Source organism: Cervus elaphus, chromosome 15, assembly GCF_910594005.1.
Source record: "Cervus elaphus chromosome 15, mCerEla1.1, whole genome shotgun sequence".
Lineage (NCBI taxonomy): Eukaryota > Metazoa > Chordata > Mammalia > Artiodactyla > Cervidae > Cervus > Cervus elaphus.
Genome location: NC_057829.1, coordinates 59,165,558 through 59,189,652, shown reverse-complemented (window position 1 = coordinate 59,189,652; position 24,095 = coordinate 59,165,558). Strand labels below are relative to the sequence as shown.

General features: G+C 38.8%; 1 pseudogene; it reads right to left on the bottom strand.

The window, feature by feature from the left end:
• Positions 1 to 6,542: 6,542 nt before the first annotated feature.
• Positions 6,543 to 24,095, bottom strand: part of LOC122709362 — a 31,654-nt pseudogene continuing 14,101 nt past the window's right edge.

Genomic DNA, 24,095 nt, shown 5'->3' with positions numbered 1-24,095 from the left:
ACTTGGACCCAGCGTACAATTCCTTTTCTACACTATTGGATTTGATTTGCTAATATTATGCTGAGACTTCTTGCATCTAAGTTTATGAGGAATACTTGTCTGTACTTCTCCTCTTCTGTAATGTCTTTGTCTGATTTTGGAATTAGAGTAATGCTAGCCTCATAAAATGATTTAGTAAGAATTTCCTTTACTACTATATTCTGGAAGAGATTATAGACAATTGGTATAAATTATTCCTTGACTATTTCATAGAATTCACCTGTGAACCAAAGTCTTGGATTTTCTCATCTGAAATATAATAATTATTGATTCAGTTCATTTAATAGATAAATACCTATTTGGACTATATTTCTTCTTGCATGCACTTTCTAAATTGTTTTATTGTGGTAAGAACACTTAACATGAGATATAACCTTATAACTCATTTTTAAGGTACAATGCAGTTCTGGTAACTATAGACACACTCCTATACAGTAGATATCTAGAACATACTCATCTTGCATTGTGTGCATGCATGCTCAGTCGTGTCCAACTCTTAGAGACTCCATGGACTATAGCCTGCCAGGCTTCTCTGTCCATAGAATTTTCCAGGCAAGAGTACTGGAGAGGATTGCCATTTCCTTCTCCAGGGGATCTTCCCAACCCAGGGATCAAACCCATGCTTCTCGCATCTCCTGCATTGACAGGCAATTCTTTACCAGCTCAGCCAGCAAGGAAGCCCTCACCTTGTGTTACTGAAATCTTATATCTGTTGATTAACAACTGCCCCTTTGTCTTACTCTCTAGGATTTAGCAAACATCATTCAGTTCTTTGATTCTATGAATTTCATTATTTTAGATACTTCATACAAGTGGAATCACGCAGTGATTATACTCCATAGTTGTCTAAGTTCACTCAGCCTGATTGGTCAATGTTCATTCAAGTTACCAAGTACTGCAGCATATTCTATTTCTTAAGGTTGAATAATATTCCATTGTATGTATATCCCATTGTTTCCATTCATCCACTGATTGACATTTAGGATTCTTCACATATTGACTGCTATGAATAATGCCAAAACTAACATGGAAGTGTAGTATCTCTTCAATATCCTAATTTCAGTTCTTTAGGTAAATAGCCAGGAGTGACATTGCTGGTTATATGGTAATCCTACTTTTAATTTCTGATCAGCCACTATTCCATTTTCCATAGAAGCTGCATCATTTTGCATTTCTAGTACACAAGGGTTTCAATTTCTTCACACTCCTGCCAACACTCCCTTTCTTTTTTATAATATCCAGCCCAACAGGTGTAAGGATATATCTCACTGTGGTTTTGGTTTACCTTGCCCTGATGTGTAGTGATGTTGAGCACCTTTTTATATACTTGTTGGCTAATGTTATGTTTATTTAAGAGAGATGGCTCTTCTAGCTCTTTGCCCGTTTTGAAACTGGATTTTTACTATTGAGTTGTAAGAGTTCCTACATATTTTGGATATTAACCTCTCATCAGATATGATTTACAGATATTTTCTTCATTTTATATGTTGCCTTTTATTGATTATTCCCTTTGCTTTGTAGCTTTTCATTTTTATATAGTTCCACTAGTCTAATTTTTATTTTTCTGCCTGCGTTTTTAGTGTCTTATCCATGAAATCATCGTCAAAACTCAGATCATGAAGCTTACACCCTATATTTTCTTCCGAAAGTGTTATAGGTTCAGGTCTTACATTTAATCTTTAACCCATTCTTAGTTGATTTCTATATCTAGTGTAACATAAGAGTCCAATTTCATTCTTTTCAACAGGCGTATCTATTTCCCCAGCATTATTTGTAGAAAAGATTGCTCTTTTGTGTAGTCTTGGCATACTAATTAAGGTTCAAGTGACTCTATTAGCTTGGATTTATTTCTGGACTTTATACAGTGTCATTGCACTGTTTATGTCTATCTTTACATCAGTGCAATACTGATTAATTGCTATAGCTCCATAATATAATATATTAGAATTTTGAAATTAGGAAGTGTGATGCCTCCAGCTCTGTTGTTTTCTTTTTTAAAAAATTTATTGCATTATAGTTGATTTATCAGTACTCTTGCCTGGAGAATCCCATGGACAGAGGAGCCTGGTAGGCTGCAGTCCATGGGGTCGCTAAGGGTCGGACATGACTGAAGTGACTTAGCAGCAGCAGCAGTTGATTTATAATGTTGTGTTTAATTTTTGCTGCACAGCAAAGTGACTCAGTTATTTATATATATATATATATATATATATATATATATATATGTTAATACATATTCTCTTCTCTTATGGTTTATCACAGGATATTGACTATAGTCCCCTGTGCTATACAGTAGGAACATATTGTTTATCCATCCTAAATATAATAGTTTACACCTGCTAATCCCAAACTCCCAATCCTTCCCTCCCCTACCCACCCTCTCCTTTGGCAACCTTAAGTCTGTTCTCTGTATCTGTGGGTTTATTTTGTAGATATCTTCATTTGTGTTTTATTTTAGATTCCACAGGTAAGTGATATTGTATGGTATTTGTCTTTCTCTTTCTGACTTCGCTTAGTATGATAATCTCTAGTTGCAATCCATATTGCTGGAAATTGCATTTTATTTGGTTCCTTTTTATGCATGAGTATTATTCCATTGTATATATGTACCACATCTTCTTGATCCATTCCTCTGTTGATGGACATTTTTGTTGTTTCCATGTCTTAGCTATTGTGACTAGTGTTGCTGTGAACATAGGGGTGCATGTTTCTTTTTAGATTAGAGCTTTGTCTGGATATATGTCCATAAGTGGAATCACTGGATCACATGGTTATTCTATTTTTAGTTTTTTGAGAAACTTTCATACTATTTTCCATAGTGGCTGTACCAATTTATATTTTCATCACCAGTGTAAGCTGATTCCCTATTCTCCACAACCCTCTCTAGCATTTATTATTTGTAGACTTCCTAATGATAGCTATTCTGACCTTTGTGAGATGCTACCTTATTTGATTTCCATTACTAAAATAATTAGCAACATGGAACATGTTTCATTTGTCTGTAAGACATTTGTATGTCTTCTTTGGTAAAATGTCTATTTAGGTCATTAGGCCATTTGTCCATTTTTCAATTGGGCCATTTGTTTTTTATTGCTGCGTTGTATGAGCTTGTATATTATCAAAAGTAAGCTCTTTCCAGTTGTATTGTTTGCAAATATTTTCTCCCAATCTATAGTTTGCCTTTTCGTTGTGTTTATGGTTTCCTTTACTGTGCAATAGCTTATAAGTTTGATTAGGTCCCATTGGTGTTCTTTTTCAAGATCGCATTGCTACTTGAAGCGTTGTGGTTTCATATGAATCTTAGGATTATTTCTGTTTCTATAAAAATTATTGTTAGGGTTTTAATAGATACTGCATTGAAAACATAGTTGGCTTTAGTACTATGGACATTTTAACAACATTAATTCTTTCAATCTATGAACACAGATGTCTTTTCATTTGCTCACCTTTTTAAATTTCTTTCAGCAACTTTTATATTGTTTAGTGTACAAGTTATTCATGTCCTTAGTTGAGTTATTCATAAGTTTTTATTTTTTATGCTGCTATAAATGATATTACTTTTTAATTTACAGTTTATTATTAATGAGTAGAAATGAAAATGATTTCTGCATTGAAACTGAATTCATTTATTAGATATAACAGGGCTTTTTGTATGGAATCTTTATGATTTTTTTCATATAACATCATGTGATCTGTGAATAAATATCATTTTATTTCTTCCACCTGATTTGAATGACTTTTACTTCTTTTTCTTGCCTAATTTCTCTAGTCAGCCCTTTAAGTAGTACATTGGACATCAGTAATGAGAGTGAGTATATTTACTTCATCCAGATCTTCAAGAGAGAGAGCTTCTTCCAGAGAGAGCTTTCTGCTTTTCACCATTAAGATCTTAGCCATCACTTTTCATGTGGCTTTTGTCACTCCTAGTTTGTTGAGTGTTTTTATAGTAAAAGGATACTCTTAATGGGCAGTTGAATTTTTTCTGCTAGAATTATATCAAAGATAGTCACATCCATCATCATAAGGAATACTAACTAACCTGTAGTTTTCTTTACTGGGCAGCATCTTTGCCGGACTTGGGTACCACAGAATTTCTGGCCTCAAAAAAACATGAATTTTGAAGTGTTCCCTCCTCTCACATTTTGAAAGAGTTTGAAAAGGATTAACATTAATTCTTCTACATTTAAGTATTTAAAATTCACCAATGAAACTAAGTGGTCCCCAGCTTTTCTTTGTCCAGAGGCTATTGATTACTGATTCAATCTCTACTCACTGTATGTCTTTTCTGACTTTCTTCAGTGGCATATAATTGGTCATAATAATCTCTTATGATCCTTTTATTCCATGGTAATGTTGTACAGGTTTCTCTTTATGATTTTATTTATTTGAGTCTTACTTTTTTCTTAGTCTAGATAAAGATACATCCATTTTTTTTTCTTTTCTAATATAAGCATTGCATGTGATCTATTTCCCTCTTTGCCTCTTCTCAGCAACAGGTGACAGTTGCAGCTACATAGATGGACCTAAAAGTGATCATACTAAGCAAAGTAAGTCAGAAAGAGAAGGACAAATACTGTATGATATCATTTATATGTGGAATTTAAAATATTACACAAATGAACTTATTTACAAAACAGACTCACAGACATAGAAAACAGACTTGTGGTTGCCAAGGGGAAGAAAGGTAGGAGAGGGATGGGTTGGGAGTTTGAGACTAGCAGATGCAAACTATTAAACATAGGATGGATAAACAAGGTCTTACTGTATAGCACAGGGGACTATATGCAATATCCTGTGATAAACCATGATGGAAAAGAATATGAAAAAGAACCTATACATATGCATAACTGAATCACTTTGCTTTACAGCAGAAAGTAACACAATGCTGCAAATTCAACTATGTGGTTGTGGTGGTGTAGTCTCCAAGTCATGTCCAACCCTTTGCAACCCTGTGGACTGCAGTCCACCAGGCTCCTCTGTCCATCAGATTTTCCAGGCAAGAATATTTCTTCTTCCAAGGGATCTTCCCAGTCCAGGGGCTGAACCAAGTCTCCTGCACTGCAGGTGGTTTCTTTACTGCTGAACCATCAGGGAAGTCATTTCTATCCATTACTTTCAGCCTGTGAGTGTCCTCATATCTAAGATTTTATTTTTTCTTTCAGAATTCTGAGGATATGTTCTATTTTCTCTCCTGTCAGTTTCTGCTCTAAAATTTACTGACAGTTTTGTGGGGTCCTTTGTATATGAAAAGCTATTATCTATGGCTGCTATCACTGTCATGGTCATTGATTTTTGACAATTTAATTATTGTGTGTCTCAGCATGGATTTCTTTGAATTTTTAAATCTGAGGTTCTTTATACACCCAGGATTTTTATGTCCACTTCTTCCCCAGATTTGGAAGATTTTCTGACATTGTTACTTTCAATAAGCTTTTTAGTCCTTTCTCTTTCTCTCTTCTCCTCCTAGACTCCTATATTATTATATTGGTCCATTTCATGGTGTTCCATAAATCTCTTAATCTTTCTTTTCTTTTTCCTAGTCTTTCTTTCACTCCCTTGATTGACTGAATAATCTCCGGTAATATATATATTTCAGTTCACTGATCACTTCTCCTTGATCCAGTCTGCTGTGAACCCTCTAATGATGTCTTAGTTTCAATTATTACATTCTTTAATTATCTGACTTCTGTTTGGTACCTTTAAATTTTCTTTTGTTGAAATTTCTGCTTCATTTCTTTATTGTTCTCCTGAAACCAGTAATGATTTTTGTGGCTGTTATTCTGAAATACATTTTTGTTAAATCATGTATCTTCTGCTTCTTCATTTTTCTTGACACTCTGCATTGGTGTTTGCACATTACACCAACAGTCAGTTCTCCCAATCTACAGTAACCAGTCTCATGTAGGTGAAGAACCTCACCAACCAGCTCAGTCAAAGATTCTGAAGGTCTCAAACTTGCATGCTAGTGCAGCCTGCTTTTCTGTTCTAGCTTTCACCAGGTTTCAAGAATATACTGGGCCCTGTCAATGTTCCAAGACAAGCAAGATAAAGCGAGTTCCTCATTTAAGTACCCCCCAAAGCTGTTATCCTTTGGAATGCCAAATGTACTGGCATATAATTAGGAGAAACATCACGACCTTTTTGCACCTTTTCTTCCATTTTGTAAGTGCACTATGCACAAAAGAGGGAGAATCTGAGAACTGACTCATCAAATTATGCCTTTTATTTTGAACATGCACAAGAGAAGGCTCTCCATTGGTATACACTAACCATCTTGTTATATTTTGTACTGATTACATAATAATACTCAATAATAGACAAGTATTAGCATATGTGATGGCCAATACAACTGTTATAGAATATGGAGAATAGCAGATACATTTCTGCAGTGAAACAGCACAATGAGATGAGAGGTCAGAGAAGGAATTCTCAGGAAAACTGAAGGGAAAGAGGTGAGTGATGCCCCGATGAGAGGCAGTTGAAGCCTGATGATCTAACATTCCTCACACAGGAATGAAGCAGAGCTCATAAGAAGGCGGCACAGAAACTAACCCACTGGCAGCTGGGGTTGTGTCAATGTCCTTTGGGTCAACCACAAATTTCAAGGCAAATTTTTGTAAAATTGTGGTCAGGAATAAAAACAGCTCCATGCAGGCCAGGCCCTCTCCCACACAAATCCATTTCCCTGGAAACAAGAAACACAGAGAGCACATACACTCCTTGTATATGTACAGAACATTGTGTTTCTGGCTGTCAGAAAGAGACTATGCATTTGATGAATGTTTCAGTGAATGGAAGGAAGGCAGAATGGCTGGATAGACAGATGGACAAAGGGTAGACATACATGCTATCCACTTAAATCTTATCTTAACAGGTATCCTTCTTTCAACAAACATTTACTGAGCATCAGCACTATACCACATACTTCATTAAGTATTCTCATACTATAGCTGCAATTTGATATTTTCAAGTTCAATCTTTTTCTAGAAACACACATATATTCATTCTATTTTCTGTTCCTAATCTGATGGTCCAACATGTTTCTTTCCATTCTCCACAGCCTCTGTTCTCTGTTCTAAGTATATTTACTCTTCATCAACCTTGAAGTTTCAAAGATTTATAACAGAGTTTCTTTTGTCTAAGATGCATTTCTTACATTTTCAGAATGTAGCTCAAACTTTATTTCTGAATTTGAAAGAACTGGGTCACCTCTCCAAGCTCCAGTAATCTAGCCCAACAGTGATGATGTATTGAGGGGAGGGAAAGTGTATGGGCACTGTGATCGCTGCCCCTCATCATGGACAAAAAAGCACTTTCACCACCCTTACTGTGGGGATGAAAGTTCCAACTGATACCCAAAAGGTATCCTGCTCTCTGAAGTGATGAAGAAAATAAACTTGTGTTACCTGCTGAGAAAGCCATGAAGTACTCACTCTTCTTATAGTTGCCACTCTCATCCAGGAAGTGGCCAGGGTCAGATATCTCTGGGTTGGGGAATTCTTTGTCATCATGTAGCACAGAAGTCAGCAATGTTAATACATCTGTGCCCTTGAAAGAACAGATGAACATAAACTGAACTACACAGAAGTCCTGTAGCTGGACAAATGTTGCAAACCATTTAGTCCAATTTTATGGTTTATAGATGAGGAATCCTAGGCCTAAAGAAGGGCTGTGGCATTTTGAGCAAGACAGCAGCAGACAGAGCAAGCAATAAACAAAAATAAATTAAAGATGAGTGGTGTCAGGAATCCTCTGGCCTTTATTAATTCCTGAATATTCAGGAATTAAGAGGAGAGGCACGCCTTTCCCTTTCCCAGGGCTGAGGAATCCAGGCATTTCCTTTGTTAGTTTCTCAGTATGGTCATAAGTACCCTCTTCTCTCTTTAATAGGGATCGCCTTGTGCTTTGAAAATCTGGAATTTTAATCTTTATCTTTGCTGAGAATAACTACCTTGTAAAACAGTATATATGCCCACGCCATGTTGATTAAAACACCTTTGCTCCATCAGAGCTTTGGTCCCCATATCTTTCCTCCCTTCCTCCCTTCCTCCCTTCCTCCCTTCCTCCTTTCCTCCCTTCTTCCCTTCCTCCCTCCCTTCCTTCCTTCCTTCCATCTCTCTATTTCTGGCTGATTCCCTGGAGCGCGAAAGCCAGCTGCATAACCCAGGGAATATTAGCCTCTTTCCTTCTTTCACTTTCTCATCATCAACTCTGGACCACTAGGTTCCAGTCCATTAAAGGCCCAACAGAGTGGCAGTGATGTTGCAAGTAAATGTCAAAAGCATTTGAAACAGTGAGTACATGGGCCCTAGGGTGAATCCATTCTGCTTATCATCACATTTGGACACTGGTGTCCGTCCCCCACAGCTGCTTTGTCACAGTTTCTACTCTTCTCACACGTGGACAATGGTTTGAAATGGAAATCACTGTTGGAACTTGAAGTGTTTGGAGTTATCTGTCCATAGTACTTTTGTAAACAGATAGCTGATCTAGTCAAAAATAACCTCTTCTATGATAATAATAAGTACTAGAGCAACTATTAGTGTTAATCATTTTCATGCAGATTATCTTATTTGAAAGTATAGGGTAGATTTCATTACAGATTAATCTCAGCATAGAAACGGAAACAAAGATAAAATTAGAAAAATCATTTTATAACAATTCAGCATAGGATCATTAATTCAAGCAAGTGTCATCCATAAATGCTAAAACTGTAGAGTGAATGGTTAAGAAGTTTGATATTTACAAAGCCCTGAAGTACTACACCATAGATTTTCATTAATTAAATGTAAAAAAAAAGAAACTCTCCCATAGAGAAATCTGGCAGATACTACTTTATTATATGAAGAACAACCCATACCAATAATGGGGTGACATTATGTATCCCCACCTCCCAAATGAATTTCAGTGGAACACACAAATGCACCTACATAGCTGTCTAACCAAATAATAACTGAAATCTAATTTCTAGAAAACAATTGCCTGCAGAATATTTTACAAGACTACTAAATTGAATTCTTCACAAAGTTAAATGTTGAAAGAAATACAGAGCAAAGGAAACTGATAACAGGAAACTAAACCAAATTATATGCTTGCCCCTAAGCTACATACTAAATTGCAAAGAAAAAGGAAAGTTATAAAGTATATTCTAGGCAAGTCAGGAATTTTTAAGTATAGGCAGTACATAAGATAATATGATTGTACTCATGGTAACTCTTGAGTGTGAATATTATTGTTCTCTTTATAAAAATCATTGTTAATGAGACATACACACTAAAGTAGTGAGGTGTTGATGGATAGGTGGATAGATAGATAAACTGATATTAATGGAAGAAATTTTTACATACTGAGGAATGGGGAAGTCATTCTGGCTTATACTTCATTTAACTTGAATTTTACATTAAGTAAAGCAGCCTCTTTGTAGCCTATCAGACATACATTGCCCATCTGTTTAATCATTTTTTAAAAGGGTTGACTGACCAGAAATAAAGAATGTTAAAAATACAGATTAAATGTTCTTAGGACATCAAAGCTGGAAAGACTCCCTTCCCAGGCATCAAAGTCATACTGACTCTGTATACCTGCTGATCTTTTGGAGGGGGGGGGGGGGGGGGTGGGGGGACTTGAAGGAATGTTTCCCTGACTTGCTTGATGAACTTTGTTCTGACAAAGTATAAAACTGTGCTGAAAATCATGTTTCTCCACAGCAGCTCTTCAGAGTGATCTGAGAGGCTGTCTCACAACCTGAGCCCTAAATTTGGCTCAAATAAAACTTTCTTTTATTCCTAATATGGCTCAAGGTTTCATTGAGTCAGACAAAGTTGTGATCCATGTGGTCAGTATGGTTAGTTTTCTGTGATTGTGGTTTCCATTCCATCTGCCTTCTGATGGATGAAGATAAGAGGCTTGTGGAAGTTTCCTGATGGAAAGGATGGCTTTGTAAAACTGGGTCTAACTCTGGTGGGCAAGTAAATCTCAGTAAATGCTCAGTAAATCTTTAATCCAATTTTCTACTGATGGGGTAGGTCTGTGTTCCCTCCCTGTAGTTTGGCCTTCAAAAAGACTTATTTATGCCAACATATTGCAGCTCCCAGGACTGTGGTAGTCAGTGGCCCTGACCCCACGGCAGGCAACTGTCAACCCAAGCCTCCATGGGAGACTCCAGGACAATCACAGGCAAGTCTGGCTCAGTCTCTTGTGGGGTCATTGCTCCTTTCTCCTGGGTCCTGGTGCACAGAAGGTTTTGTTGTTTCCCTGGGGGTTCTCAGTCCTTCTGCCAGATGCCCAGGTTGGGAAATCCATTGTGGGCCCTAGAACTTTTGCAACAGTGTAAGAACTTCTTTGCTATAATTGTTCTGCAGTTTGTGTGTCATCTGCTCAGTGGCTCTATGGTGGGCCAATGGTGACTTCTTCCAAGAGGACTAATGCCACATGCCGTGCCTCCCAGGTCTGCTGCCGCCAGAGCCCTTGTCCCCACAGCAGGTGACTGCTGACCCATGCCTCTGCAGGAGACACTCAAACACTCAAAGGCAGGTCTGGATCAGTCTCCTGTGGGGGGTCACTGCTCCTTGCCCTCAGTCCTGCGCACACAAGGTTTTGTTTGTGCCCTCTGAGCATCTCTGATGGGTCTAAGATTTGATTTTAAATGCAATTGATCCCCTCCTGCCATCTTGTTGAGGCTTCTCCTTTACCCGTGGATATGGGATATCTTTTTTTTTTTTTTTTTGGTGGAATCCAACATTCTCCTGTTGATGGTTGTAGTCCACAGGACTGGAAAAGGTCAGTTTTCATTCCAATCCCAAAGAAGGGCAATGCCAAAGAATGTTCAAACTATGGCACAATTGCACTCATTTCACATGCTAGCAAAGTAATGCTTAAAATTCTCAAAGCCAGGCTTCAACAGTATGTGAACCAAGAACCTCCAGATACTCAAGCTGGATTTAGAAAAGGCAGGGGAACCAGAGATCAAATTGCCAACATCCATTGGATCATAGAAAAAGCAAGAGAATTCCAGAAAAACATCTACTTCTGCTTCATTGACTACCCTAAAAGCCTTTGACTGTGTGGATCACAACAAACTGTGGAAAATTCTTAAAGAGATGGGAATAGCAGACCACCTTACCTGCCTCCTGAGAACTCTATGAAGGTCAAGAAGCAACAGTTAAAACCGGACAAGGAACAATAGACTGATTCCAAATTGGGAAAGGAATATGTCAAGGCTGTATATTTACATTGTCACCCTACTTATTTGCAGAGTACATCATGTGAAATGCCATGATGGATGGAAGCACAAGCTGGAATCAAGATTGCTGGGAGAAATATCAATAACCTCAGATGTGCAGATGACACCACCCTTACGGCAGAAAGCAAGGAGGAACTAACGAGCCTCTTGATGACAGTGAAAGAGGAGAGTGAAAAAGCTGGTTTAAAACTCAACATTCAAAACACAGAGATCATGAATGGCATCTTGTCCCATTACTTCATGGCAAACAGATGGGGAAACAATGGAAATAAGTGACAGACTTTATTTTCTTGGGCTCCAAAAATCACTGCAGATAGTGACTGCTGCCACAAAATTAAAAGACCCTTGCTTCTTGGAAGAAAGGCTATGTCCAACCTAGACAGCATATTAAAAAGCAGAGACATTACTTTGCCAACAAAAATCCATCTAGTTAAAGCTATGGTTTTTCTGGTAGTCATATATGAATGTGAAAGCTGGACCTGAAAGAAGGCTGAACACCAAAGAATTGATGCTTTTGAATTGTGGTATTGGAGAAGACTCTTGAGGGTCCTTTGGGATGCAAGGAGATCAAACCAGTCAATCCTAAAGGAAATCAATCCTGAATTTTCATTAGAAGGACTAATGCTGAAGCTGAAGCTCCAATACTTTGGCCATCTGATGCAAAGAGCCAACTCACTGGAAAAAAACCTGTGCTGGGAAGGATTGAGGGCAGGAGGAGAAGGGAACGACAGAGGATGAGATGGTTGGATGGCATCACTGACTCAATGGACATGAGTTTGAGCAAACTCTGAGAGATGATGAGGGAGAGGGAGGCCTGGTGTGCTACAGTCCCTGGGGTCGCAAAGAGTCAGACATGACTGAGTGACTGAACTGAACTGAACTGAAACTGACTTTAAAATTCTAACAAAATGTATATAAAACATCATGCTTAATAGTTTATGTTAATATTCACCCTGCAAGAGATCAGAAATGATGAAGGATGAAACAAAGAGATTTACCCAGATAGTATGACAATGTATATAGAAACTGCAATTAATTATTAGTAATTTTTTTTAAATTTAGCAATGCTGCTATATATAAGATCATCCAAATGATAAAATTAATTATACTTCTGTATTCCAGATAATAAAATGATAGTCATTATTTAAAACTTATAACAGTATTCAGCATCTTGCAAAAAAGTTTTGCAAGCCAATTTACTGAAAAAGATATTATTGAGAAAATTAAAGAAAGCCCCCCCAAACCAAGGACTATATACCATGCCCATTAATTGAAAGACTCGATGTGTCATGATGTTAAGTCTTTTCAAATTGATCTAATGTCACCCAGATAAAAATCCAAGCAGAGTGTTTTGGTAAATTGACTGACATTCATACTAACAAATATCAAGTAAAAACTGATAACATTTGGAAAAATAAACAGCTAAGATGAGACAAACAATACAAAAGAGGCAGAACAAACTTGGAACACTTGCACTGTCAGCTGCCAGAGCCTGTTATAAAGCTTTACAGACTAAACTAGAAACACATCTTCCATCAAGCCACCACACACAGGATTTTTGTGTTCATAGAGGACTGCACTCATACTGTATAAATGGGAACTTCAAGACTACTGAGGTCAGTATAAGAGGAACCAATCTTACCAGGTGGCGCTAATGGTAAAGAACCCGGCTGCAAATGCAGGAGACATAGCAGATGTGGGTTCGATCCCTGGGTCAGGAAGATCCCCTGGAGAAGGGAATGGCAACCCATTCCAGCATTCTTGCCTAGAGAGTCGCATGGAGAGAGGAACCTGGCAAGCTACAGCCCATGGAGTCGCAGAGTCAGACACGACTGAAGCAACCTAGCACACAAGCAATCTTACCTTGAAGGTGAGGTAATTTCTGAATTTAATGTCACGGGTCACCACATGGGGCAGACTGGTGGGGACCAGATCAACACATCTCTGGATTTCATGGACTACAACATCTATGTAGGGCATGTGGCTCCTGTCCTCCATGCAGGGGCTCCGGTGTCTGCCAAGTGCATGGTCAATCTCTTCCTGGACCTTAGCTGGTAACAGATAAGTAAGAATGATGGAGAAAGAAAAGTGCACACCACATTTGCATACAAATTGAAGGACATGTGAGGTATTATGAAGGTGCTCCAACAACATGATAAACATCAGTTATAGTTCAGAAATTCACCTAAACATAGAGATAACTGCTATAATATAGATACATTCAACTCTCCTGTGAACTAGGCTTAAGATACATCTATATATACCTCTTTATTAGTATACATAATAAGACAAACAGAAACTCCCTGCATTTTGGGAACTACAAGAAAGGAACTAAAAGTCTCTGAATTCAAGAAGTAGATTCTTCCCTAACCTTGCCTCTCATCTGTGCACCTCACTATTTTCTTCTTTTTCTGCCCAGTGTCCCTGAGTATAGAGTCTGTTGGTTTCAGTTTCTCTGAAGAAAAAGCCTCTCTCATCCCACTGGAGAAAATGTTACGTGATAAAAGGATTTGTCAAGGGGACGAGGCAGAGACAGCTACTTTTTTCAGTCTCTTTTTCCTTCTACCCTCTTTGACACTTGGTACTTCTAAATACTGAACTTTATGGGGTTATAGGGATACATATCTGAGTTAAATTCACCCATTCCAGTCCATCTTAGTTCGATGATTCCTAGAATGTCGACGTTCACTTTTGCCATCTCCTGTTGGACCACTTCCAATTTGCCTTGGTTCATGGCCCTAACATTCCAGGTTCCTATTGCTTTTTACAGCATCAGACCTTGCTTCTATCACCAGTCATATTCACAACTGAGTATTGTTTTTGCTTTGGCTCCTTCCTGACATTCTTTCTGGAGTTATTTCTCCACTGATCTCCAGTAGCATATTGGGCACCTACTGACCTGGGGAGTTCATCTTTCAGTGTCCTATCTTTTTGCCTTTTCATACTGTTTATGGGATTCTCAAGGCAAGAATACTGAAGTGGTTTGCCTTCCCTTCTCCAGTGGACCACATTCTGTCAGACCTCTCCACCATGACCCGTCTGTCTTGGGTGGCCCCACACGGGGCATGGCTTCATTTCATTGAGTTACACAAGACTGTGGTCCTGTGATCAAATTGGCTAGATTTTTGTGATTATGGTTTCAGTGTGTCTGCCCTCTGATGCCCTCTCACAACACCTACCATCTTACTTGGGTTTCTTTTACCTTGGAAGTGGGGTATCTCTTTACAGCTGCTCCAGCAAACTGCAGCTGCTGCTCCTTACCTCTGACAAGGGGTATCTCCTCATGGCCGCCCCTCCTGACCTTGAAAGTGGGGTAGCTCCTCTCGGCCACTGCCCCTGACCTCAGACGTGCTGAAGCAAGGCTTCAGCAATACGTGAACTGTGAACTTCCAGATGTTCAAGCTGGTTTTAGAAAAGGCAGAGGAACCAGAGATCCAATTGCCAACATCTGCTGGATCATCAAAAAAGCAAGAGAGTTTCAGAAAAACATCTATTTCTGCTTTATTGACTATGCCAAAGCCTTTGACTGTGTGAATCACAATAAACTGTGGAAAATTCTGAAAAAGATGGGAATACCAGACCATCTGACCTGCCTCTTAAGAAACCTGTATGCAGGTCAGGAAGCAACAGTTAGAACTGGACATGAAACAACAGACTGGTTCCAAATAGGAAAAGGAGTACCTCAAGGCTGTATATTGTCACCCTGCTTATTTAACTTATATGCGGAGTACATCATGAGAAACGCTGGGCTGGAAGAAGCACAAGCTGGAATCAAGATTGCCTGGAGAAATATCAATAGCCTCAGATATGCAGATGATGCCACCCTTATGGCAGATAGTGAAGAGGAACTAAAAAGCCTCTTGATGAAAGTGAAAGAGGAGAGTGAAAAAGTTGACTTAAAGCTCAACATTTAGGAAACTAAGATCATGGCATCTGGTCCCATCACTTCATGGGAAATAGATGTGGAAACAGTGGAAACAGTGTCAGACTTTATTTTGGGGGGCTCCAAAATCACTGCAGATGGTGACTGCAGCCATGAAATTAAAAGACACTTACTCCTTGGAAGGAAAGTTATGACCAACCTAGAAAGCATATTAAAAAGCAGAGACATTACTTTGCCAACTAAGGTCCATCTAGTCAAGTCTGTGGTTTTTCCAGTAGTCGTGTATGGATGCGAGAGTTGGACAGTGAAGAAAGCTGAGTGCCGAAGAATTGATGCTTTTGAACTGTGGTGTTGGAGAAGACTCTTGAGAGTCCCTTGGACTGCAAGAAGATCCAACCAGTCCATCCTGATGGAGATCAATCCTGGGTGTTCATTGGAAGTACTGATGTTGAAGCTGAAACTCCAATACTTTGGCCACCTCATGTGAAGAGTTGACTCATTGGAAAAGACCCTAGTGCTGGGAAGGATTGGGGGCAGGGGGAGAAGGGGAAGACAGAGGATGAGATGGCTCGATGGCATCACCAACTCGATGGACATGGGTTTGGGTAGACTCTGGGAGTTGGTGATGGACAGGGAGGCCTGGCGTGCTGCGATTCATGGGGTCACAAAGAGTCAGACACTACTGAGCAACTGAACTGAACTGAACTAAACTGAGGGATACATATTAACTTTGATTAGGTACCTTTTCCTTTCTACATTTAGGATGCAACTTCATCTTCCCTACTGAGGTCATTATTACTCCTCAGTATGTTCTCTGTGCTTCAGAAATATGCTGAAGTTTTGCTGGCTATTTCCTGACCTCTTCTTGTTCAACTTCAAAACTCTTAGTCTTATTTGTAATAAGTTTTTAATGGGATGGTGAAACAGGACAAGATAATGTCTTTTCTAACCCACCATGCACAATCATAAACTCTTACAAGGTAAATTTTTTAAAAAAAAAAGTACTTTGTAAAATATAAAATTTTTGACCCTCAAACTTCTTATTTTGGCAAGCATCATTTTTATAGAAACAGACTTCTGGACTTTAAAAAAAATACCTTTATAGGCATCTTAAGCCTAAAAGGTACAATTTCTTGTGACTCTATATGCTTAGAGCACTTCCCAGAATGTGGGCCTCCCTGGTGTCTCAGACAGTAAAGAATTTGCCTGCAGTGCAAGAGACCGAGGTTCAATTCCTGGGTCAGGAAGATCCCTTGGAGAATGGAATGGCAACCCACTCCAGTATTCTTGCCTGGAGAATTCCGTGGACAGAAGAGTCTAGAGGGCTACAGTACATAGGATCACAAAGTATCAGACACAACTAAGTGACTTTCACTCACTCATCATTCCCAGAATGTGGATATTATCTCAAGCTACCTCATTAAGTTTTAGAATTTCCCCTCAGACTTCAATAAGGAGAGGTTCCATTTTCCCTCCTCTGGCTTTAGAACACGGCATTTTCAGAACGAGCAGATGTGTAAGTGGCCCTTCTATAATAAAATCAATATGAAGTCTCAGGCCATGAAATGAAATGACCTCTCATGAAATCCAGATGCTGCTATGTTTATTTAGCTGCTATACACCGTGTCTTCAACCTCTCAGGTTATGCAAAGATGTTCTCTTATTATTTAATGAAAGACCCCTTCATTAAATCTGAAAACATTAAGCTGCTCAAACAGAGACTTAAGTAATTCTCTAAGAGTAACAAGACGGAAAGCACTCCCAGTTTCTTTCCAGTATCTCTTCTGAAATCACCCTGACCACCATATTATGATCCCTATGACCTCTGGGTGCTTCAGCAGCAGGAGGAGCCCACATCCCAGGGTAGTGCTTATTGACTCTATCCCAGCTCCAAACAAATCAAATATAGTAGCTGTCAAGCTTCCAAATGTAAAGTCCAATTGTTGATTGTGCTTTTCCTAGGAATGATTTGATACAATTATTTGACAGACTAACTTTTCAGAATTACAGGTAATCCAAAATAACTCACATTATTTTAAAGTTAAGCCTATTTTATATGTGTCTGTCTGTCTGTGTGTGTGCTAAGTTGCTTCAGCCATGTCTGACTCTTTGTGACCCTAGGGACTGTAGCCCGCCAGGATCCTCTGTCCATGGGATTTTCCAGGCAAGAATACTGGAGTGGATTGCTGTGCGCTGCTTCAGGGGTTTTTCCCAACCCAGGGATCGAACCTACGTTTCTTACATCTCCTGTATTGGCAGATGGGTTCTTTACCACTAGTGCCACCTGGGAAGTCATACACACACACACACACACACACACACACACACTGCAAGGTGCAATTTTAGAAAAAAATCTACTGTAGAATATAGCAAGAGATTATAGATCAGCTGACTCAAACATCAGTTTCTCCTAACTTATTCCTCACTTGCCTAAAAGTTCCATTCATCAGCCTCTTTTGCATTTAGGTGAGCCAAGCAGTGGGCTTCCCTGGTGGCTCAGTGGTAAGGAATCCACTTGCCAATGCAGGAGACGTGGGCTCGACCCCTGGTTGGGAAGATCCCCTGGAGTAGGAAATGGCAACCTGCTCCAGGATTCTTGCCTGGGAAATTTCATGGACAGAGGAGTCTGGCGGACTACCGCCCATGGGGTCACAAAAGAGTCAGACACAACTTAGTGACTAAACAACAACAACAAACAACACGGTTTTCACCAGTGAGATACAAGCAGAAGGCTATTGGAATTGCTTCCTCTATGCCCTTCTTCCTACCCAAAACAAATATCTGAAGGAGTTGTTAGAATACCCCAACATCATTTTCGGACAAGAAGTTTTAATAATGAGTGATCCTGGCAGGCTACAGTCCAAAGGGTCACAAAGAGTCAAACACAACTGAAGAGACTTAGCACGCATGCACATGAGCTCTATATACTCAGCATAAGTAAATAAAAATGGAAGGTATTTGAATCCCTGATGTTTCAGGGCTACTGTACTATTCTTACACTGACAGAAGATTCTTTGTACATGAGATAAATATAGCCTCTATTCATTAAAGCATTTATTAATAGGTTTTCTCTTATTTATAGATGAACAAATCTTAATTAGTAGAAATAGATAAATTAGGGCCATAACATGAAAGATGTTATAAGCCTGAATCAAGATTTCATAATTCTCTTCTTTGTTAAAAATGTACATGAACTCAATACTGTCTGTATATTCACGATGAAGTTGAAATAGTACAAAGCTAATACGGCAGCACAACCTGAAATGAACTATATGTAAATTATAATAAAGAGGATGGATTCACAAAGACAATACAGGACCATCGTGGTTGTATTCCACATGCAATGCAATTAGCAGCTTGACCTAAGAAACAAACGTAGGAATAAAAAGAATATACAGCTTTAAGTTACACTACAATCATAAAAACAGAAAGTTGAGGCTTTCTCTGCCCAAGGGGAAAAGGGAAGGGAAGGAGTAATGCAATGCCAAAGCTGACAAACTAAGTGACTGTCTCTCATAAATAAGGAGACAGACAGCAATCGAAAAGGACAAGTAATGCTGTTTTAGGATTGATGCTATGATGTGACACAGACTACATAACAAGCAGGTAGTTTTAAATACTAAGTAGAAGGGATCATTAACATGCAAAAAAGTATATTTTGTAAACATGTCCCTAGACTAGCATTAATTTTATGATGCATTTATAATCTCCAGGGCCCCAGTGCCATGTCTATTATTATATAATAAATACAATTAAGACAGACTAAACTCACTGAGTGTGTGCTCTTGTTAATGTTAGGTAGTTAAAATAGGGAAAAGGGGTCCAGAATGGCGGTGGCTAAAAGATAAGGAAGAGAAAAGCCCACAAAAATAGAACAAAAGAAGGTCTGAGGACCAGAGTGAGGACCTCAGGTAGAACAAACAACACTCCTGGCTAACCCAATTTATATAGGGCAGGCCCATGGGGAGAAAAAACATAAAAAGAGGAGCCAAAGGGCTGGAGGGCTCTCTCTCTCTCTCTCTCTCTCTCTCTCTCTCTCTCTACCCCACGCACTGGGGCACACTTCTCCTCGCATCTTTGGGTCAACAGGCCCTCACGCCTTGAGAATGGATATTCCTGTTACTATCTAAATAAAATAGAGCTGTAACACGGAGCTGTAACACTGATTTGTCTAAGAGGTATAACACGGTCCGTTCGAGACTTGAGAGCTATAACACAGTCTGTCCAAGACCCGAGAGCTGTGACATGCCGAGGGCTTTAATGTCTGTCACTCCAAATCTTTGTTGCGATGACACAGAACCGAGGAGTATACACTCATCTGACATTAATTTCCCTCAGGAACACTGGCATCACACAAGCTTTCAGATTCTCAGTTCAAAATTACTCAAGTCAGTAAGAAAAGCAGTCCTCTCATCAGACAATATTAGTGTTTCCATTTCTTGAATTTGATTTGCAGATACAGTGGTTATGTGTACACAGCCTATCATTATTACACAAAACAATTAAAGAAAACCTAAATAAACAAATTACTTACCTTGTCATAGATCTGGACACTCAGTATTGTGAGGATGGCATTTCTAGAGTAATGTCACACAAAAGGCAGAGAGGAAGTTCTAGGAATCAGTCCGTCTGCTGAAGTAACTACTGGCCATGCACAAAGGGTCTGAGCAATTATTTTTGTACCCTGGAGATTAAACACTTGCAGCATCCAGGCGTATGCTTAAATAAATGTGTCTGGTACATAAATCATACCAATGTTTTCTTAGGTCAGTCTCCCAGACAATACAAATAAAAACAAAAATAAACAGGACCTCGACTGAGCGACTGAACTGAACTGAACTGAATCAAACTAGTAAGCTTTTGCACAGCAAAGGAAACCATAAACAAAACAAAAAGACAACCTACAGAATGGGAGAAAAGTATTTGCAATTGATGTGATCAACCAGTGCTTAATTTTCAAAATATACGAACGGCTCATACAACTCAACAACACAAAAACAAACAGCCCAGTTGAAAAACAGGCAGAAGACCTAAACAGATATTTCTCCAAAGAATACATACAGATGGTCAAACCAACCATCTAAATTCTGTACCCTTCAAAATTTCCTTAAAAAGTGAAGGAGAAATGAAGACTTTCTGAGCAAATAAGCAAACAAAATTGTGGGAATTTGTTGCCAGTTGAATTGCCTTGCAAAGAATGTTTTAAAAATCTTTAGAGAGAAGGAAAATCATATAGGTCAGAAACACATCTACATAAAGAAAGGGTTATAAAGAAAGAATGAGTGACAGTAAAATAAAAAGTTTTGCTTATTTACTTTATTGCTCTAACAGATAAAAATTGGCAGAAAATAGTAAGAGTGCATTTGATTATGTAATGGTTATGAACATATCTGTAATTATACATATGCTTATATATTAAGTGGAATGAACCACAACAATGATACAAAGGATGGAAAGGAAGAAGTATAATTATTTTTTTATTACAAGAGACATAAACTGTAAAGTGGAATACTGTTATTTTCAAGTGCATCAGAGTATTTAAATATGTGAGGCAAAACTGACAGAACTTCAAGAAATAGAAACAAAATGAATAAAATACTTAAAATAAATTTAACCAAGGAGGTGAAAGATCTGTACACTGGAAACTATAAAAAAGAAAATGAAGAGGATCAATTAATGAAAGATATCCCATGTATGTGAATAAGAAGAATTAATATTGTTAAAATGTCTATATTACCAAAAGCAATCTACAGATTCCATGAAATGTGTATCAAAATAGAAATTTTCACAGAAATAGAAAAAAAATTAAAATTAATATGCAAGGATTTCCCTGGTGGTCCAGTAGTTAAGAATCTGCCTATCAATGCAGTGGACATGGGTTCAGTCTCTGGCCCAGGAAGATCCCACATGCCATGAGGCAACTAAGCCCATTTGCCAAAACTACTGAGCCCATGCACAACTATTAGAGCCTATGCTCTGCAACAAGAAAAGCCACCACAGTGAGAAGTCCATGCACCACAACTACAGCATAGCTCCTACTTGTCACAGCTAGAGAAAGCCTGCAGAGGAATGAAGACCCAGAGCAGCCAAAAGTCAATAATTAAAAAAATTTTTTAAATTCATATGGTACAAGCAACTCCTGCAGCTCAATTCCAGAAAAATAAATGACCCAATCAAAAAATGGGCCAAAGATCTAAACAGACATTTCTCCAAAGAAGACATACAGATGGCTAACAAACACATGGAAAGATGCTCAGCATCACTCATTATCAGAGAAATGCAAATCAAAACCACAATGAGGTACCATTACACGCCAGTCAGGATGGCTGCTATCCAAAAGTCTACAAGCAATAAATGCTGGAGAAGGTGTGGAGAAAAGGGAACCCTCTTACACTGTTGGTGGGAATGCAAACTAGTACAGCCACTATGGAGAACAGTGTGCAGATTCCTTAAAAAACTGGAAATAGAACTGCCATATGACCTAGCAATCCCACTCCTGGGCATACACACAGAGGAAACCAGAATTGAAAGAGACACATGTACCCCAATGTTCATTGCAGCACTGTTTATAATAGCCAGGACATGGAAGCAACCTAGATGCCCATCAGCAGACGAATGGATAAGAAAGTGGTGGTACATATACACAATGGAATATTTCTCAGCCATTAAAAAGAATACATTTGAATCAGTTCTAATGAGATGGATGAAACTGGAGCCCATTATACAGAGTGAAGTAAGCCAGAAAGATAAATACCAATACAGTATACTAATGCATATATATGGAATTTAGAAAGATGGTAACGATATCCCTATATGCAAGACAGAAAAAGAGACACAGATGTATAGAACAGACTTTTTGGACTGTATGGGAGAAGGTGAGGGTGGGATGATCTGAGAGAACAGTATCAAAACATGTATATTATCAAGTGTGAAACAGATTGGCAGTCCAGGTTGGATGCATGAGACAAGTGCTCGGGGCTGGTGCACTGGGATGACCCAGAGGGATGGGATGGGGAGGGGGGTGGGAGGGGGATTCAAGATGGGGAACACATGTAAATCCAGGGCTGATTCATGTCACTGTATGGCAAAAACCACTGCAATACTGTAAAATAACTAATACTGTAAAATAATTACAATAATTAGCCTTCAACTAATAAAAAATAAAAAAATAAAATTCATATGGAACAACAAAGGACCCTGAATAGCCACTGTAATACCAAGAAAAAAAACAAGGGTGGAGGAATCGTACTCTCTGATTTCAAACTATATTACAAAGCTATAATAATCAAAACAGTATAAGAACAGCTACACAGACCAATGTAAAAGAATAAAGAACCCAGAAATAAATGGACAAATTTATGATCAACTGATCTCAAGACACATAATGCAGAAAGCACAATCTCTCAAAAATATAGTGCTAGGAAAACTAGATCACCACCTGCAAAAAAAAAAGAATTTGAAACATTATCTTACCACATACAAAACATCACCTCAAAATGGACTGAAGACATAAACATAAGACCTAAAGCCATGAAACACCTAGAAGAAAGCATAAAGGGAAAGCTTCTTTCTATTGGTCTGGGCAATGATTTATTCAATGTGATACCAACAGCATAGGAAAAACAAGCAAAAATACAATATTTTTTCCTGCCAGTAATCCTAGCCACTAGTACCCAGGAACTGCAGAGGACATCTTATGGCCCAGTCTGGCAGAGAAGCAAGCTCAAAATCCCATTCAACTAATAAGCACAGCCTCCAGCATACATGTATCAAAACCACATATTGTACACATTAAATGGGCTTCTCCAGTGGCTCAGTGGTAAAGAATCTGCCTGCAATGCAGGAGACACAGGTTCAATCCCTGGGTCTGGAAGATCCCCTTGAGGAGGGCATGGCAACCCACTCCAGTATTCTTGCCTGGAGAATCCCATGGACAGAGGAGCCTGGTGGGCTACAGTCCATAGGATCCCAAAGAGCTGTACACAACTAAAGTGCTTGAGCATGCACACACACACACATTAAATACATAAAAAATTTCCAAGTTTTACTGCGGTATAATTGACAGGTAAAAAATTATTTAATTGAAATAGAAGAACTATCCAGACCAATTGGGCTTCTCTGGTAGCTCAGCTGGTAAAGAATCTGCCTGCAATGAGGGAGTTTTGGGTTCGATCCTTGGGTTGGGAAGATCCTCTGGAGAAGTGAACGGCTATCAACTCCAGTATTCTGGCCTGCAGAATTCCATGGACATGCAGTCCATGGGATTGCAAAGAGTTGGACATGACTGAGCAACTTTCACTTCACTTCACTTCCAGACCAATTAGGCGAGAAAAAATAAATAAAAGACATCTAATTTGGATAGGAAGAAGTAAAACTATGACTATTTCCAAATAATTCAATATACATATAGAATCCACAAAAAAAATTTACTAAAGATAATAAATGAATTCAACACAGTTCCAGGGTATAAGACCAATGCAAAAATCAATTGTTCCATTCTTTATTTCTTCTTTGCCCTTGTGATTTGATGACTATCTTTAGCATTATGTTTTTATTCCTTTCACTTTTTTTGTACCTATTGTAGAATTTTGGTGTGGTTACCATGAAGTCTATATACATAGATTTTTGATGTGAGGTTACCATGAAGTAAGTGAGTGGGGGGTGGGGGTGGGGGGGAGGCGCTTCCCAAGTGGCTCAGTGGTAAAGAATCTGCCTGCCAAGGCAGGAAACATGGATTTGATCTATGAGTCAGGAAGATCCCTTGTAGGAGGAAATGGCAACCCACTCCAGTATCCTTGCCTGGAAAATTCCATGGACAGAGGAGCCTGGAAGACTATAGTCCATGGGGTTGCAAAGAGTCAAACACAACTGAACAACTAAGGGCACGCGCACACACACACACACACCAAACGACATAATCAAAGATGTAAA